We start from the raw sequence: 14,856 nt of genomic DNA on the forward strand, positions 1-14,856 counted from the left end.
CCTGTAGCTATTCATTTATAAACACATGCGTTTATACAAGTTATTCCAAAACTTAATCAATTTATTGCAGGCACAGCTGGATTGCACAGCACTGCTGTTTACAGGATGTTATAGTTCATAAGTGTTATCTTTATAGTTATAGTTATTATTGACCTTTAACCAAATCCAGATCCAACCTTTCTCTGCATTTTACTGGTGCATAGGACACAACAGTTTTTAGATAAAACATTTTTTATCAAAAAGTGTGTCTTATATACTTGTTTGTTCAGTACTTCTCTAAAAAGAACCTTTCATCCTGGAACTAATGGTGTCACACACCCCTTCTGTTCAGTCATAGTCAGATCTGACCTTTGACACCCTTATAACTGGGGAATTCCAGACTACACGTCCTTTAGTTAATATGTAATTACATACTTATTTAATTAAAAGCAGATTATAAGACAACAGAAAATGATCATGAAAATTTAAGATAAGATTTGTATATAATTGATATTTGAGTTTTTAGGTTAATAAAGTGCATATTTAATACAGAGTACGTCTACATCCAGTGCAACACCTGCTGGAAACACAGAGAGTCTGCTGGAGCTTTGTCTCTAGAAGCACATTCATGGGCCTTTGTAAAAGTTTCTGTGTGGTACCTGTGTTGTAGCTGAGCAAGCACCTCTACTACATTAGGCTCACCGGTGTTTGTGTTTGTGAGGGAGTGATAGTTTGTAGTTGTAGCCCTGCTATTTATCATGTGTTATGTTTAAGTTACTGCCACAGAAAAGACATGAATCTAAGGGTTATTTGTATAACTACTGTTACTTAAGTAGCATGACGCTGTCTCTCTGCATCTCTCTCAGGCTCGCTTATGCTACTAGCAGCTCTGAAAAAGAGGCACAAACTGAAGCGACAATTATCAGTGTTTTGATATTTATTTCCTGTGAAAATAATGTACTGTAAACATTGTACACTATCTGACTATTTCCTGCTCTTCAATATAAATATATATATATAAATAATATATATATTTAAGCAAGAAACAGCCGAGCGCTGATCCCAAGTTTTTACATTTGGTAACACTGATGAGATTGTTTAAAGATATGTTTGAAATGGGGAAGAACACTTCACATGGGAACTGGTGGGCACCTCACCCTTTGCAACACTATAATCATGGCAATTCAATTTAAGAATTATTTTCACAAATAAACTGTATAACTGTTCTCATACACCTTTCACCTATGCTTTCAAATTACAGATAAAGACCAAACAAATATGTTTACGAAATTGATAGAATAAAGAAACCTACCATGGGATTGCTACATTACAGTTTTGAGGTACTGGTACATGAGAATTTCTAATTTATGCTGCTTTATACTAGGGATGTGCATGAGCCCATTGTATATTATGGTCAGTTAACTGGTGGGTGTAACCGACAAATAACCGAATTAGCATTAAGTCCATCTCAGTAACCATCACAGCAGACAGCAGCTCTTTCAGATTTGTCTTTGTGAAACCACGATAGCTCAACTCTGTTCCACATATTTCACACCTGACAAGATTATCTTCTACTTTCCTGAAGTTTTTCCATGCTGGACTTTTGTGTGGCTTCGTCTGCGTCACATTCCCTCTTGTCAGCTGGCTAGCAGGCTAACTTACTACAGAATCAAAGTAGGCAAGGGCAGGAATAAAAAGTCACTTGTGTGTCAGGTTCTACTTCAACACAAGGTGGATGTGATTCACAAAAATGTAGAGCTCCCCCTATGGGCTGAAATTGAAAACTGTTCACCAGTAGCTGTTAATCTCTTAATTCCTAGGAATCTGCTTTTTCCTACTCCCATAGTTATTATCTTGTTGTTTATCTTATGTTAAGTTAATGAAACCTTCATACTAGACTACACAGCTCAACTCTTGATTAAAGTTTTTCAATTAAAAAAAAGACCACAGCAAAAAGGTTGAAGTTAGTCCATGCAAATAATTATTCAGTTTTAATGACCCGTCCCTACTTTATACTCAAACCCTACTACAGTTCAGAGGGAAATATTGTACTTTCTGCTCCACATCAGTCATTTAACAGCTTTCGTTAGGCCATGTGCACAAACTTACCAGGGCCCAACAGTAGTGCTGGGGGGTATGACCAAAAATGTATATCACAGTATTTTTCAAAATTCTGACGGTTTCACGGTAAATGACGGTATTTTCCCCCCCAGTTTTTCTTCCGTTTTGTCTTTTCTCCCGGGAATCTCCCGTAATTTACAGCCCCAACTTTGTTAATGATAATAAGAATAGCACAATAACAAAGGTTTTATTTTGAAAGCTTAGACCGGAAACCACCATAGCTTCGTTAGTTTGACAGAAGATGAGACACACGTGAAATGTTTTTAACTGTAAATAGAGGTGCACATTTTCCAGCCTGCGTCAGACAATGCAGAGTTTACTGACTAATTATTAAAAACCAGGATGTGTTGCGTGAACTATCATCATCTTAACCCGCTCGGCAGGCACACATCTTCTGCTGTTTGTTGAGTGGCAGGAAGCACAACATTGAAAAGGGTCCCGTCTGAAACACTGTCGCACGGCGGTACATTAAAAATGAATATCATAACGAAAATATACACCGGTATTCAGTGTGAACCGGTATACCGCCCAGCACTACCCAACAGTCCCTCACACTTCTGTTTTTCTTTGATATTATCATTATTCTAGTACGCCATTGCATTTTAGAGGGGCTCAGGATACTCAGAAACTCAAAAAACCCACAAGTCCAACAGAAAGTCAGCCATTTTAAGTTTACTGTGCCATTTTTTTCACAAAGCCATTGAGGCATTGTGCTCTAACAAACTCCTCCTAGAAAATGTATCCAAATGACGTAACATTTGGTAAGTGACAACTAAAGATCTTTGCGATGCTAAATTGCAAAGCTTTGAGTTTTCATGAAATGCCCTTGCCATGACGTGCTAGTCAATTTTGTCCTAAAGATGAAAAAGGAAGTTGTCGTAATTCCACTTTACATTGTCCAATCTGCCCTAAATTTCTCATGCATGATAAGAATCCAGGCCTGAACCATTTAAATGTCAATATTGGGTCATAGTCAAAGTGCCACTTGCTGACAAGAGAAAATCATCCGAAATACATTAAATTTACATGGTGTTGTGTAATATACAGCAACATGACGTACGATTAATGAGTGTTCTCTAGCGCCACATAGTGGACACAGGAAGTGACAATTACGTCCTACATGCAACATCTGATATTCATGAAAATGCATATGCATGTCAGGTGATCTCCACAAAATGCATTGCTGCATTACTGACCCACTTGTATAGCACCACCTACTGGCAACAGGAAGTCAGCCTTATGAGACAAACGTCACCTAATTTACATGTTGTGGTCAACACATACAGTAACATGACATATAATTAGTGGATGGACCACATAGTGTATAGAGGAAGCGATAGTTTTCACCCTACAAGCAATGACCAATATGCATGAAATGATATGTCCATGTCAGTTCCCCTCCTTTAAACATATTACTGTTACTTCACTTATTAAGTATCGCCTATGAGTAACAGGAAGTGAAGCCTAAATGACACAGTTCTTCCAACATATACACAATTTCCAATGTCATCTCCAGCGCCACGTACTGCACACAAGAAATAATATATAACCTATGTACAATAATCCTAAAAAGTCAGAGTTGTGTCAGCTGCCGCTACCTCCAACATGTGCAAGATGTGAGGGCCTGTTCACTGCCTGCAGCTTTAATTCTTATTTATTTTTCAGATTAACATTTACTCAATGAATAATATACGATATATACATAATTTCCAATATGTCATCTCCAGTGCCACGTACTACACACAGGAAATTATATATTGCCCAGAGTTGTGTCAGCCAACCTCCAGACCCCCACAGTGCGAGGGCTTGTTCCATCACTTCCTGCAGCTTTAAATACTAGTTACCTTTCAGATTGAGATTTTACACAATGGATAATATAACAAACCTTTAAGATACAACACATTGTTTAAACCAGTGTTGCCAAAAAGAAACCAGTAGTTTTTCTGATTTTGATATTTTACAAAAAGTATTGTGTATTCGGGAGCACATTTCAAATGCCTAAGTGTAAAAATACAAAAACTTTGGGAACCGGCAGGCTCTCCAACATACCAACTTTATAATTGCTCTGATCCAATTTAAGAATTAATGTCACCAAATGTTCCCATACACCTTTTAGTTGTGCTTTGAAACCATAGACAAAGATAAAAGAGGTTAATTTACTCAACTGCTGGAACAATGAAACCTACTGTGGAGTAAAAGGAAGATAAGTAGTTACTGATAATGGTTGATGTATTTGCTAGATGTTAATCAAATGTGAAGGGATCATGATAAGTCATTGGAAATGTATGTTATTCCACACCAGCTGATTGAAGGTGCACTTACCAATTTAATTTACTGTATTGTAAAGCCTATGGATGTAAAGAGAGAATTTCCCAAAAAATCATTAATCAGAAAAGCTCAGAAACAGACTAGCCAGTAAGGGTTGACCTACAAAACGTGCTCAAACCTACAACGCGTAATAGCTCTCCAGCGCCACCTGCCTGAACACGCCGGTAAGACTCCTCTAAACCTTCAGATCACAGATATTAAACTGCAGCCAAACACACACACACACATTCACGTAGTCACCGCTTAGAAGCTCATATACAACTTTCAGTGGTTTGGTCAAACAATTTGAATGTACTTGTACTTCACTCAAGCATTTCTTTTATTTTAAATGTCTCTGAGTTTTTAACAGTACCACCAAATAGTGATTTTATTCCAATAATGTGTTTATAAAAAACTTCGGGATCCAGGATCCTTCAACTTCGCAACTCTATACACATCCGTCTTCAGCCAAGCTTCGAAATTACAGATACAAACAAAACTAACAAAGAAAGTCAATTGGTGTGTTTACTAAATTGATATAACAATGGCATCTACAATGGGATCACTACATTTAAAAAAAAAAAAAATCTGAAAAGCTCAGAAACAGACTAGCCAGTAAGGGTTGACCTACAAAACATGCGTAAACCTACGACGCGTTATAGCTCTCCAGCGCCACCTGCCTGAACGTGCCGGTAAGACTCCTCTAAACCTTCAGATCACAGATATTAAACTGCAGCCAAACACACACACACATTCACGTAGTCATCGCTTAGAAGCTCATTTACAACTTTCAGTGGTCAAACAATTTGAATGTACTTGTACTTCACTCAAGCATTTCTATTTTAAATGTGTCTGAGTTGATTACAGTACCACCAAATAGTGATTTTATTTCAATAATGTGTTTTTAAAGAACTTCGGGACCCAGGCTCATTCAACTTCGCAACTCTATACACATCAGTCTTCAGCTACGCTTCGAAATTACAGATACAAACGAAACTAACAAAGAAAGTCAATTGGTGTGTTTACTAAATTGAAAGAAGAATGACACAAACAATGGGATCACTACATTTTCAAAAAAACATTAATCAGAAAAAGACTAGCCAGTAAGGGTTGACCTACAAAACGTACGTAAACCTACGAAGCGTAGTAGCTCTTCAGCGCCACCTGCCTGAAAGCGCCGGTAAGACTCCTCTAAACCTTCAGATCACAGATATTAAACTGCAGCCAAACACACACACACATTCACGTAGTCATCGCTTAGAAGCTCATTTACAACTTTCAGTGTTCAAACAATCTGAATGTACGACTTCACTCAAGCATTTCTATTTTAAATGTCTCTGAGTTGTTGACAGTAGCCTACCACCAAATAGTGATTTTATTTCAATAATGTGTTTTTAAAAAAACTTCGGGATCCAGGATCCTTCAACTTCGCAACTCTATAAACATCCGTCTTCAGCTACGCTTCGAAATTACAGATACAAACAAAACTAACAAAGAAAGTCAATTGGTGTGTACACATTGACAGAAGAATGACACAAACAATGGGATCACTACATTTTCAAAAAAACATGAATCGGAAAAGCTCAGAAACAGACTAGCCAGTAAGGGTTGACCTACAAAACATGCGTAAACCTACGACGCGTAATAGCTCTCCAGCGCCACCTGCCTGAAAGAGCCGGTAAGACTCCTCTAAACCTTCAGATCACAGATATTAAACTGCAGCCAAACACACACAAATTTACGTAGTAACTGCTTAGAAGCTCATTTATAACTTTCAGTGTTCAAACAATATGAATGTACGACTTCACTCAAGCATTTCTATTTTAAATGTCTCTGAGTTATTGATAGTACCACCAAATAGTGATTTTATTTCAATAATGTGTTTTTAAAAAACTTCGGGATCCAGGATCCTTCAACTTCGCAACTCTATACACATCCGTCTTCAGCTACGCTTCGAAATTACAGATACAAACGAAACTAACAAAGAAAGTCAATTGGTGTGTTTACTAAATTGACAGAAGAATGACACAAACAATGGGATCACTACATTTAAAAAAAAAAAATGATCAGAAACAGACTAGCCAGTAAGGGTTGACCTACAAAACGTACGTAAACCTACGACGCGTTATAGCTCTCCAGCGCCACCTGCCTGAACGCGCCAGTAAGACTCCTCTAAACCTTCAGATCACAGATATTAAACTGCAGCCAAACACACACACACACATTAACGTAGTCACTGCTTAGAAGCTCATTTACAACTTTCAGTGGTTTGGTGAAACACGACGCCATTTTTCACATGGACTTGTGAAGTGCCAGCGACCAGCTTCTGCTCGCCAAACACTCGTCCAGCAGTCTTTCCTCTGTCTGGAGCAGCTCACAGTTGCTCAGGCACCCTGAGCAGCTCCGGCCAGCCTCAGCCCCGGCCCTCAGCTCACCGGACATTACCCCCGACGTTTACTGAGTCGGAAACATGACGGGTTATACTGACGGGAACTGAGCTGCCCAACAACAACAGTAGAGGGGAAAAAAGCGGGATTACCTTTCAGCGGTGCTCTCTCGGCATCCTCCGGTCGTCGCTGTGCCGACGCTCTACGGTAAAATGGCTGCAACAACAGCGGTGTGGATGGCAGAGCAGAGAAGAGAGGCGGAGGCTGCCGGGGAGAGAGGCGAGGGGGCGGGCCTAGCTGAGCAGTGGGGGTGGGGGAGCAGGCACAAGCAGTGGCGGTGCTAGCCCAGTTTTAACCCTTAGTTGGACCCGACACTCTTCCATAAGTGGGTCAAAAATGACCCGTGTTAAAATAAATGTGTTTTTATGCCACTTTTGTCATTTTGGTTATGAATAATCATTTGTATTATATTTTATATTATATTTTGGTCCACACAAGAGTGATTTCATGTTTGAATGTTTTTATTTTTCACTTTTTTAACATGTATATATAATCTGTGTGGTCCACAAAATATATATTCCTGACAGTCACAGTTGATAAGAACCAAAGGTTCCCATGAAATTCCATAGGAAATGAATGCGGGTCATTTTTGACCCACCTATGAAAGCTTGGGGTGGTAATACAAAAACTATAGTTTCATAAAATGTATATAAGGTAATTTAAAAATGTAAATAGCATGTTATGAATAACATGTTTTTTGAAGAATAGCTGGAATATGACATTATAACTTTTCATTATGAAGATATTGCAAGAAAACAACCTCACCGGGTCATTTTTGACCCACTTATGCATCTAAGGGTTGATGGAGGGGCCAGGTTGGGGCCAGCTTTTTTGTTAGAGGGCACATACAACCTCAGTACAAAATCATCGCAAAAAATCTGTCATTTTATTATTAATGCAGACTCTTCGTTTGGGGGGGCCACAGGGGGGTCGGGACTCAGAGTTACAGGGGCACTGGCCCCTGTTGGCCCCTCCCTAGAACCTCCCCAGGGCACAAGTGACAGAAAATAATAATAATAAACAATTATTTTGGGAAGTAAACATTAAGATCTACAAAAAACTGTAACATGACACCAAGACTGGGCCGTGATGTCATGGCTGTGCTGGTCAGGGCTTATATCAGTTTTTGTGTTTGTAGTTCAAAGTGTTAGCACAAGCAACCAACACCGGGACAAAGAGTAGCTGATATATTTGTACTATAGTCCATAGCTAACTTTTTTTTTGTTAATGCACTACAAGAAAATGTAAATGTGTCAGAGTTAGCCAAGAAGCTAGTATTCATCTGCAGTCCCCGAACAACTTGGCCAAGTAGAATATAAAAAAGAGACATTACATAATAAACAGTAAGTAAAGGCATTGTCCACAATAGAGCTTGATGGTGATATACACAGAAACTGTGGTTTTAGTTATGGCTGCAGCTCTGGTGTTGTTTGAGCCAGTATTTTAGAGTTAACACGTGCACGTTCTGTTTGACCCTTGTCCCCGTCTGTAGTTTGGAAATTAGAAAGTGATGCAGCAGTAACGTTTTGGATAAAAAGCAGAAATGGATAAAGAAAGTGTTTCAAATACCAGTCACTAGCCAAGCAGCTGATACAGAGGGACCTCCTCCTGCTCAACAAAGATGTGTGTGTGTGTGTGTGTGTGTGTGTGTGTGTGTGTGTGTGTGTGTGTGTGTGTGTGTGTGTGAGCGAGCGAGCGTGAGCGCGTGAGCAAGGAAGAGAGAGACTGTGTGTGTGAACGGGTGAGTGAATGTAACTTCCTAACTGATATCATAACTGACAGCAGATTTTTGGAGCATGCAGTATTTCATTGTTCTGGATTGTTTCAATAATAATAAAGCAAGCATATGTATCCACTCCCATGTTAATAAGAGTATTAAAAACTTGAAAATATCCCTTTAAAGTACATTTAGAAAAAAATTTAAAATGTGTGATTCATTTGCGATAAATCACGAGTTAACTCATGACAATAATGCGATTAATTGATTGACAGCTTTAGTATTTCATTTAACTCTACTTCATACTTCCACTCCATTACATTTATTTGACAGCTTTAGTTACTTTTCAGATGAAGATTTGACACAATAGATAATATAACAATGAATTAATATACACATTAAAATAATATAATATACAGATAATATAATCAACATATTGATAAAGATGAAACCAGTAGTTTCCACTTTTTTGGCTTTTGGCGTCTTACAAAAAGGAGTGTGTAGTTGTGGTCACATTTCAGATGTCTATGAGTTGTTAACGGCTCCACCAAATAGGGAGTTTTCCCTCTAAACTTGTCACATGGCTTCATTTAAATAACGATTCAATATTTCATCAAAAAATCAAAGATCAGAGAAAAAACAGGTGTATGTATCAGAACTTAGTTTTTTCTTCTTTCTTCTCCCATTAATCATCACATGACCCCTGAGATTTATCTAGTGACCCTTTGAAGGGGCCCCACCCCTAGGATGGGAGTCACTGGACTAAACTAGTGAACTGTATATAAAGTAGTTCAAATAGCTCTAGCAGCTACAGCAGTAACGTGCTGCTTACACCATGGATGTACAAAGAGAACTGGTACAGGATCAGCACTGGTCTTTGATGTAAATTTGACATAGAAGCCAAACCATGTAATTACAGCATCATGTGATGCATACTGTATCACAAAGACTTTTTTCCCATAGACTTAAATATAGTGTGAAAGAGACATCTGTAAATCAGTGGATACATTTTTCTGAGCGTCACACCAAAATCACTTGTTTCACTATCAGAATTTGATCAATTCAGTCTGATTACACTTTGTAATTCTATAGGAGCCGTGTAGGTAATTTTTTTAATCCCCATTCAACTTAGCTGGAGCGCTAAACCAGAAGTTAGCTGTCTCAGCCAGAAGTCTCTAGTGAGCACACTGCAGGGGTGTTCCATTGAGTGATTGTGTGCAGTATGTTTTCATCTGGTTAGTGTTTTTTGTTGTTTTTTTGGCTCTGTGCCCCGCCTCCAACGCTGTATCCAGTACATCCATGGCTTACTCACTGATGCTTCAGTATCAATAATCTAATTATGTCAAATATGAGTCAGAGGGACCAAACCAATACTTTGACTTTAATACTTACTACATATATTTTGATATACTTAATACTTAATTACTTTTTTCATACAGGGCTTTTACTTGGAATGAACTATTTTTATATTGCAGAATTGGTATTTTTATACCAGTATCTGAGTATTTCTTCCCCCACTGCATAGTTGGGTCACACATGATTAGAAAATATTGTTTTTACATGAGAGAAGTAGTACCCTTACATAAAATTAACAAGTACATTTTTTGTGTGATGTGTTATGGCGCTTTTCCACTACACAGTTCCAGCACGACTCGCCTCGACTGGGCTCGCCTCGCCTCGGCACCGTTCCAGAACAGACCTTTTCCATTACAAAAAAGTACCTACTCAACGTGGGCGGGGTCGTCATAGCACGGCTCCGCGAAACTGCCGTGACTTCGTTTTATACGCGACACAAAACACATAAACAATGGAGGACATTGAGGCCGTGGTGTACTTGCTGCTGTATGAGGCTTTCTGTCACACACAAAGCAAGAAAATTGAGCCGTATGGCTGTAACTATGGTAACGCTGCTGCCGGTATTTAAAAATGCCGGGCTTGATTCTTGTGTGGGACGGCTCATGACTCTTCCAGCGACAACTACCAATCAGCGGCCGGCAGTGTGTCGACTTCACATTTTAGTACCGGCTTGGCTCGCTTGGAACCTCACCAGAGCAGGTACTAAAAAAATATCAGGTACCAGGTACTTTCCCTAGTGGAAACGCAAAAACAACCGAGGCGAGTCGTGCTGGAACGGTGTAGTGGAAAAGCGCCATTTGTCTTGGGTTTGGCTGGGCGAGTTGGCTCGCTAGCGCCCCCTAACAATTTTAAAAGTCAAAGCCCCCACCTTTAAATTTGACATAATTTGACATATTGTACTTTAACACAGTCCTCTCAGAGAATTAAATAGAGGGAATACACATCTTGTCTGTGACATCTAAAGACCTTTTCGATGCGAAATTGCGAAGCTTCTGAGTTTTCATAGGAAAGTGCTGATGTGCTGACACATTAAATTTCAATGTTTCACCATGAAAGAGGAAGTTGTTATAGCTGAAATGTACATTGTCCAATCTGCCCCAAATGTATCACGCTTGATAAGAGTCCCAGCCTGAACACGCCTACCTGTCATTATTGAGTCATAATCATAGCGTCGCTATGGCAACGCTTCTGGCAACAGGAAGTTAGAGGTGCTGTACTTTCATGGCCTCTCTCTAGCACGTGAACCAGATCCACTTCAAATTTGGTCAGAAAAGCCTTAAGACGTTGATGATGATATATTGTGAAGCTTGTGAGTTATCCCTGTATGCCATTGCCGTGGCTACGAAGAGACAGTTGTTACTTGTTGACTCAATATCGTCAGGTCTTTCCTAAATTTTACATGTTTGATAAATATCCCAGTCTGAAGACATTTCCAGGTCAACATTGAATAATAGTCTTACTTTTATAAACTACTCCTAACAGGTTAACCAGCTCCACTTAAAATTTGGTAAGCTACGGTATAAGACCTTGATGATGCTAAATAGTGAAAAATAAGAGTTTTTATCACATGCTGTTGCTATGGCTGTGCATAAGTCGCTATGAATAGGAAGCTGTTTGAGGTGCTAGCAAAATGTGGCGCACACATCAGAACCTGTGACCATTGCAAGACTATACAGCAATTGGGTTCATGAATGTCTAGTTGGCTCCAAAGCGCCCCCAATTCATGGCAGGTCATAGTTGGGATTGTTGTAGACCTCAAACTATTGTGACACAAAATTTTAGTCAATACCTCAAACAATGACGTCATAGGTCATGTGACAACACCCCATTTTAGGAACTTTACAATTATGAAACTTTTTGAAACTCCTCCTTAAGGATTAAAAAGGTCCACCTCAAATTTGTTTAGAGAAATCTCATGACCTTCAGGATGCCAGATTGAGAAGCTTTTGAGTTTCCCAGGAATGCTGTTGCCATGGCGATGCAGAAAATTTGCAAGTGAAAGAGGAAGTTGTTGCAATTTGAGTTTAAATTATTAATCCTTCCAAAATTTCACAAGCTGGATAAGCGTCCAGGCCTGAATACATTTACATGCCCATATTGAGTCATAGTCATAGCGTCATCCACTGGCAAGCGGAAGTCAGCCTTATATGACTATCATATCATCCACCATGAAATTTAGATGGTGTAGTTTACACATGATATAGAGCAACGTGACATATAATTAATGGGTCTTCTCTAGTGGACATAATGGACACAGGAAGTGATAGTGTATATGCAACATCCAATATTCATGACATTGCATAAAAAGGAGAACCGCAAGAGTGTTTCCTTACAGTATACTTTAGGTACTTGAGCATAGAGCTAAGATCACTGTGACTGAAATTTGATTGAATACTTTGCTAACATAATTACTCTGATTTCTATAATGAATGTAATCGAGACTGTTCATTTTAAATCCATGAGATGAATGCTGCTGTTTACTGTTTAAGTTAGGATGTAAATAAATCTGTCTTCAATTCTGTTAGTTAGTTAGTTAAGCTATAATGATGTAAGGTTGAAGAATGGAGTTTTTTTATGTGTCACATTTCTACACAAATAAAAAGCTCAATTAATCATTGATGCTGAATGTTGTTCTTCAAGATTTAAATCTTGATCATAAATTATAATGTAATTATCCAACTGCAATTAAGTTTAAAGGATGTTTGACCCTGTGTGGACCTGTGAGCTATAACCTCCCCCCGCTGATCTTTGCTTCTTTGTATTGTTCATATGTAGAGAGCAACTGTTTTGGTTTATTAATGGCTGTCCCTCCCAGGTCATATTGGGTAGCTGAGGTTTGTCTTATGACAAACAATACACTTTCAAGGTCTCCTAGCGATGAGATAAGAGATGTCACCCTGACCCAGTTGTTCTGTGCTGCCTTTCTCTGTGTTAATAAAGCACTCATGTCAGCCAGAGACTGGTTTATGTGTTCACTGATCATCATCATCCGTAAGTATTTATTCATCAATCAGAAAATACTCTTCAGTGATTAAAGCCATTCCTGTTACACTGATAAATATGATAAAAGAGGCAATGAAATATTTTGCACTATAGCTAGAGCTTGTTGTTGTTGCAAACTATTATGATCAGCTATTACAAAAGAATCATGTCATTAGTTAAAAGAAGTGTGTCGTTACAAGATTCGAATAACGAAATGCCAAAATAAGAACATGGTAAACCACTAATGATGAAAGAAGTTCAGAAAGAAGGAGTAACCTGGTCCTTATTTTTCAATCTCGCCAAATTGGGAAGGGGTAAAGAAATCCCAGTAACGTCAAAAGAGAAACAAGGAGTTGCGGTAATTAAGGGAGGGCATGGTTGACATTTTCTAGGTCACAGAAACAGAGAATTGATCTGAGTTTGGAGACGGTGCATGTCACCATCTGCTCCTCAGCCCCTCTCTGTAGCAACACGCTCTTATCTCTCCAGTCCACCTGAGACCCTTCACCTTTTCTCCCTGTTATGGTGACATTGGACTGCGTTGGAGGCTGATTTGAGTTATATCTTTAAAAGACTGTCTGGCATGGTATTATTTAAGCTGTCTTTATGAGTAAGTCAGTCAGCTAATACATTGGTTTTCTGTTTATTACAGATAAGAGAGACTGTAGTGTTGCTTGTGTAGTTGAGATGTATTCATGTGTATTCTGTGGTGGTGTTATTATGTATGTTGGTTTATTATTTAGAGTATTATTTATGGGTTTTTGGTTTTATGTGGCTGTGATTTCTGTTGCTTTTCCTCTCGCGTTCCTTTGCTCCTCCCCAGCCTGATTTTCCTTTTCTCTGCCCGTCGACACACCTGCCTTGTCTCAGCCTCGTCAGCCCTGCCCTGCTCCGTTTGTTTACCCAGCCAATCAGCTCCCTGTGAGCTCTCCTGTTTCATCACCTCACTCTCCTCACCTGAGCTTCTCCGCCCACTTCCACCTCATCTCATCATTAGTTTAGTTAGTATTTTAGTCCTCTGTTTCAGTTCAGTCTTGTTGGATCTTTTGTTTTGTTCAGTTTGGTTTTTTGCCTGGCTGCACTTCTGTATCCTGTTCCTGAGTCTCAAATAAAGATTTACTCTTTAAGTTCCTGTTGCCTGCAGCGTCTTGCATTTGGGTCTCCTGCGACTCTTCCTAACAGTGCAGCACTGATTAAAACTTGATTTAATGGCCTGATTTACTCTGCGAATTTAAATGCTTATTATTTTATAAAAGAGCATAATGTGTCCAGATGAAGAGAAAGCTGCAAGGTTAAATGCTGTGATCCAAATAATATGAGATTTGTTCTTATTGAGCTGGAGAAAATTTGCAGCCATCCAGGATCTTCTGTTTTGAAGACAATTATTGAGGTCAGTTAGTTTGTTGTAGTTATTAGGCTCTGGGTAGCATTAAAGTGAAAAGAAAGGTTGTGTTGTTTGATGTGACGAAGTGAGTAATAGATTGAGAAAAGCATTGAACCATGTATAGAGCCTTGGAGAACCCCACAGGAAAGGAAAGTTGCATTTGAGGACAGTAAGGACGTGTTTCATTACTATATTAAGTTTATAGCATTTGGCATTTCAGTGTGCAAACATGCATAGAGTTATAATAACAGGCAGTTTTCTGTCATTAACTAAGTGGACAAGTGAAAGTTTTGGGCAGCTGGTGCTAGATGAGAGGTCAGAAGGTTGCCAAAGACTCATCTTCTGGGGAACATGAATGTCTGTACCAAATTTCAATGGTAAATTGTTATTCAGAACCACAGATATTATCCTACAGACTGAAGGACTAACCAAGCCTAAAGGCCTTTATAGAGCCATATGTACTGCTAGCACTGATAGCCGTAGAAGAGCTACAATTATTTAAAAATAGATTCAAGCCCTTTCCTGTCTGCGCCCACAGGAAGTTTTTCTGAACGGACATTTCA

The 14,856-nt window shown here is 39.0% G+C and overlaps 1 protein-coding gene across 1 annotated transcript in view; it reads right to left on the bottom strand.

Annotated features, from left to right (window-relative positions):
• Window positions 1-7,064, bottom strand: part of ccdc71 (coiled-coil domain containing 71) — a 28,175-nt gene extending 21,111 nt beyond the window's left edge. The window contains exon 1 of the mRNA XM_062415849.1: window positions 6,947-7,064. The gene's annotated coding sequence lies outside the window, so the exon portion shown is untranslated. The remainder of the gene's footprint in view (window positions 1-6,946) is intronic.
• Window positions 7,065-14,856: the final 7,792 nt, after the last annotated feature.

This window comes from Scomber scombrus, chromosome 3 (genome assembly GCF_963691925.1).
Source record: "Scomber scombrus chromosome 3, fScoSco1.1, whole genome shotgun sequence".
Classification (NCBI taxonomy): domain Eukaryota; kingdom Metazoa; phylum Chordata; class Actinopteri; order Scombriformes; family Scombridae; genus Scomber; species Scomber scombrus.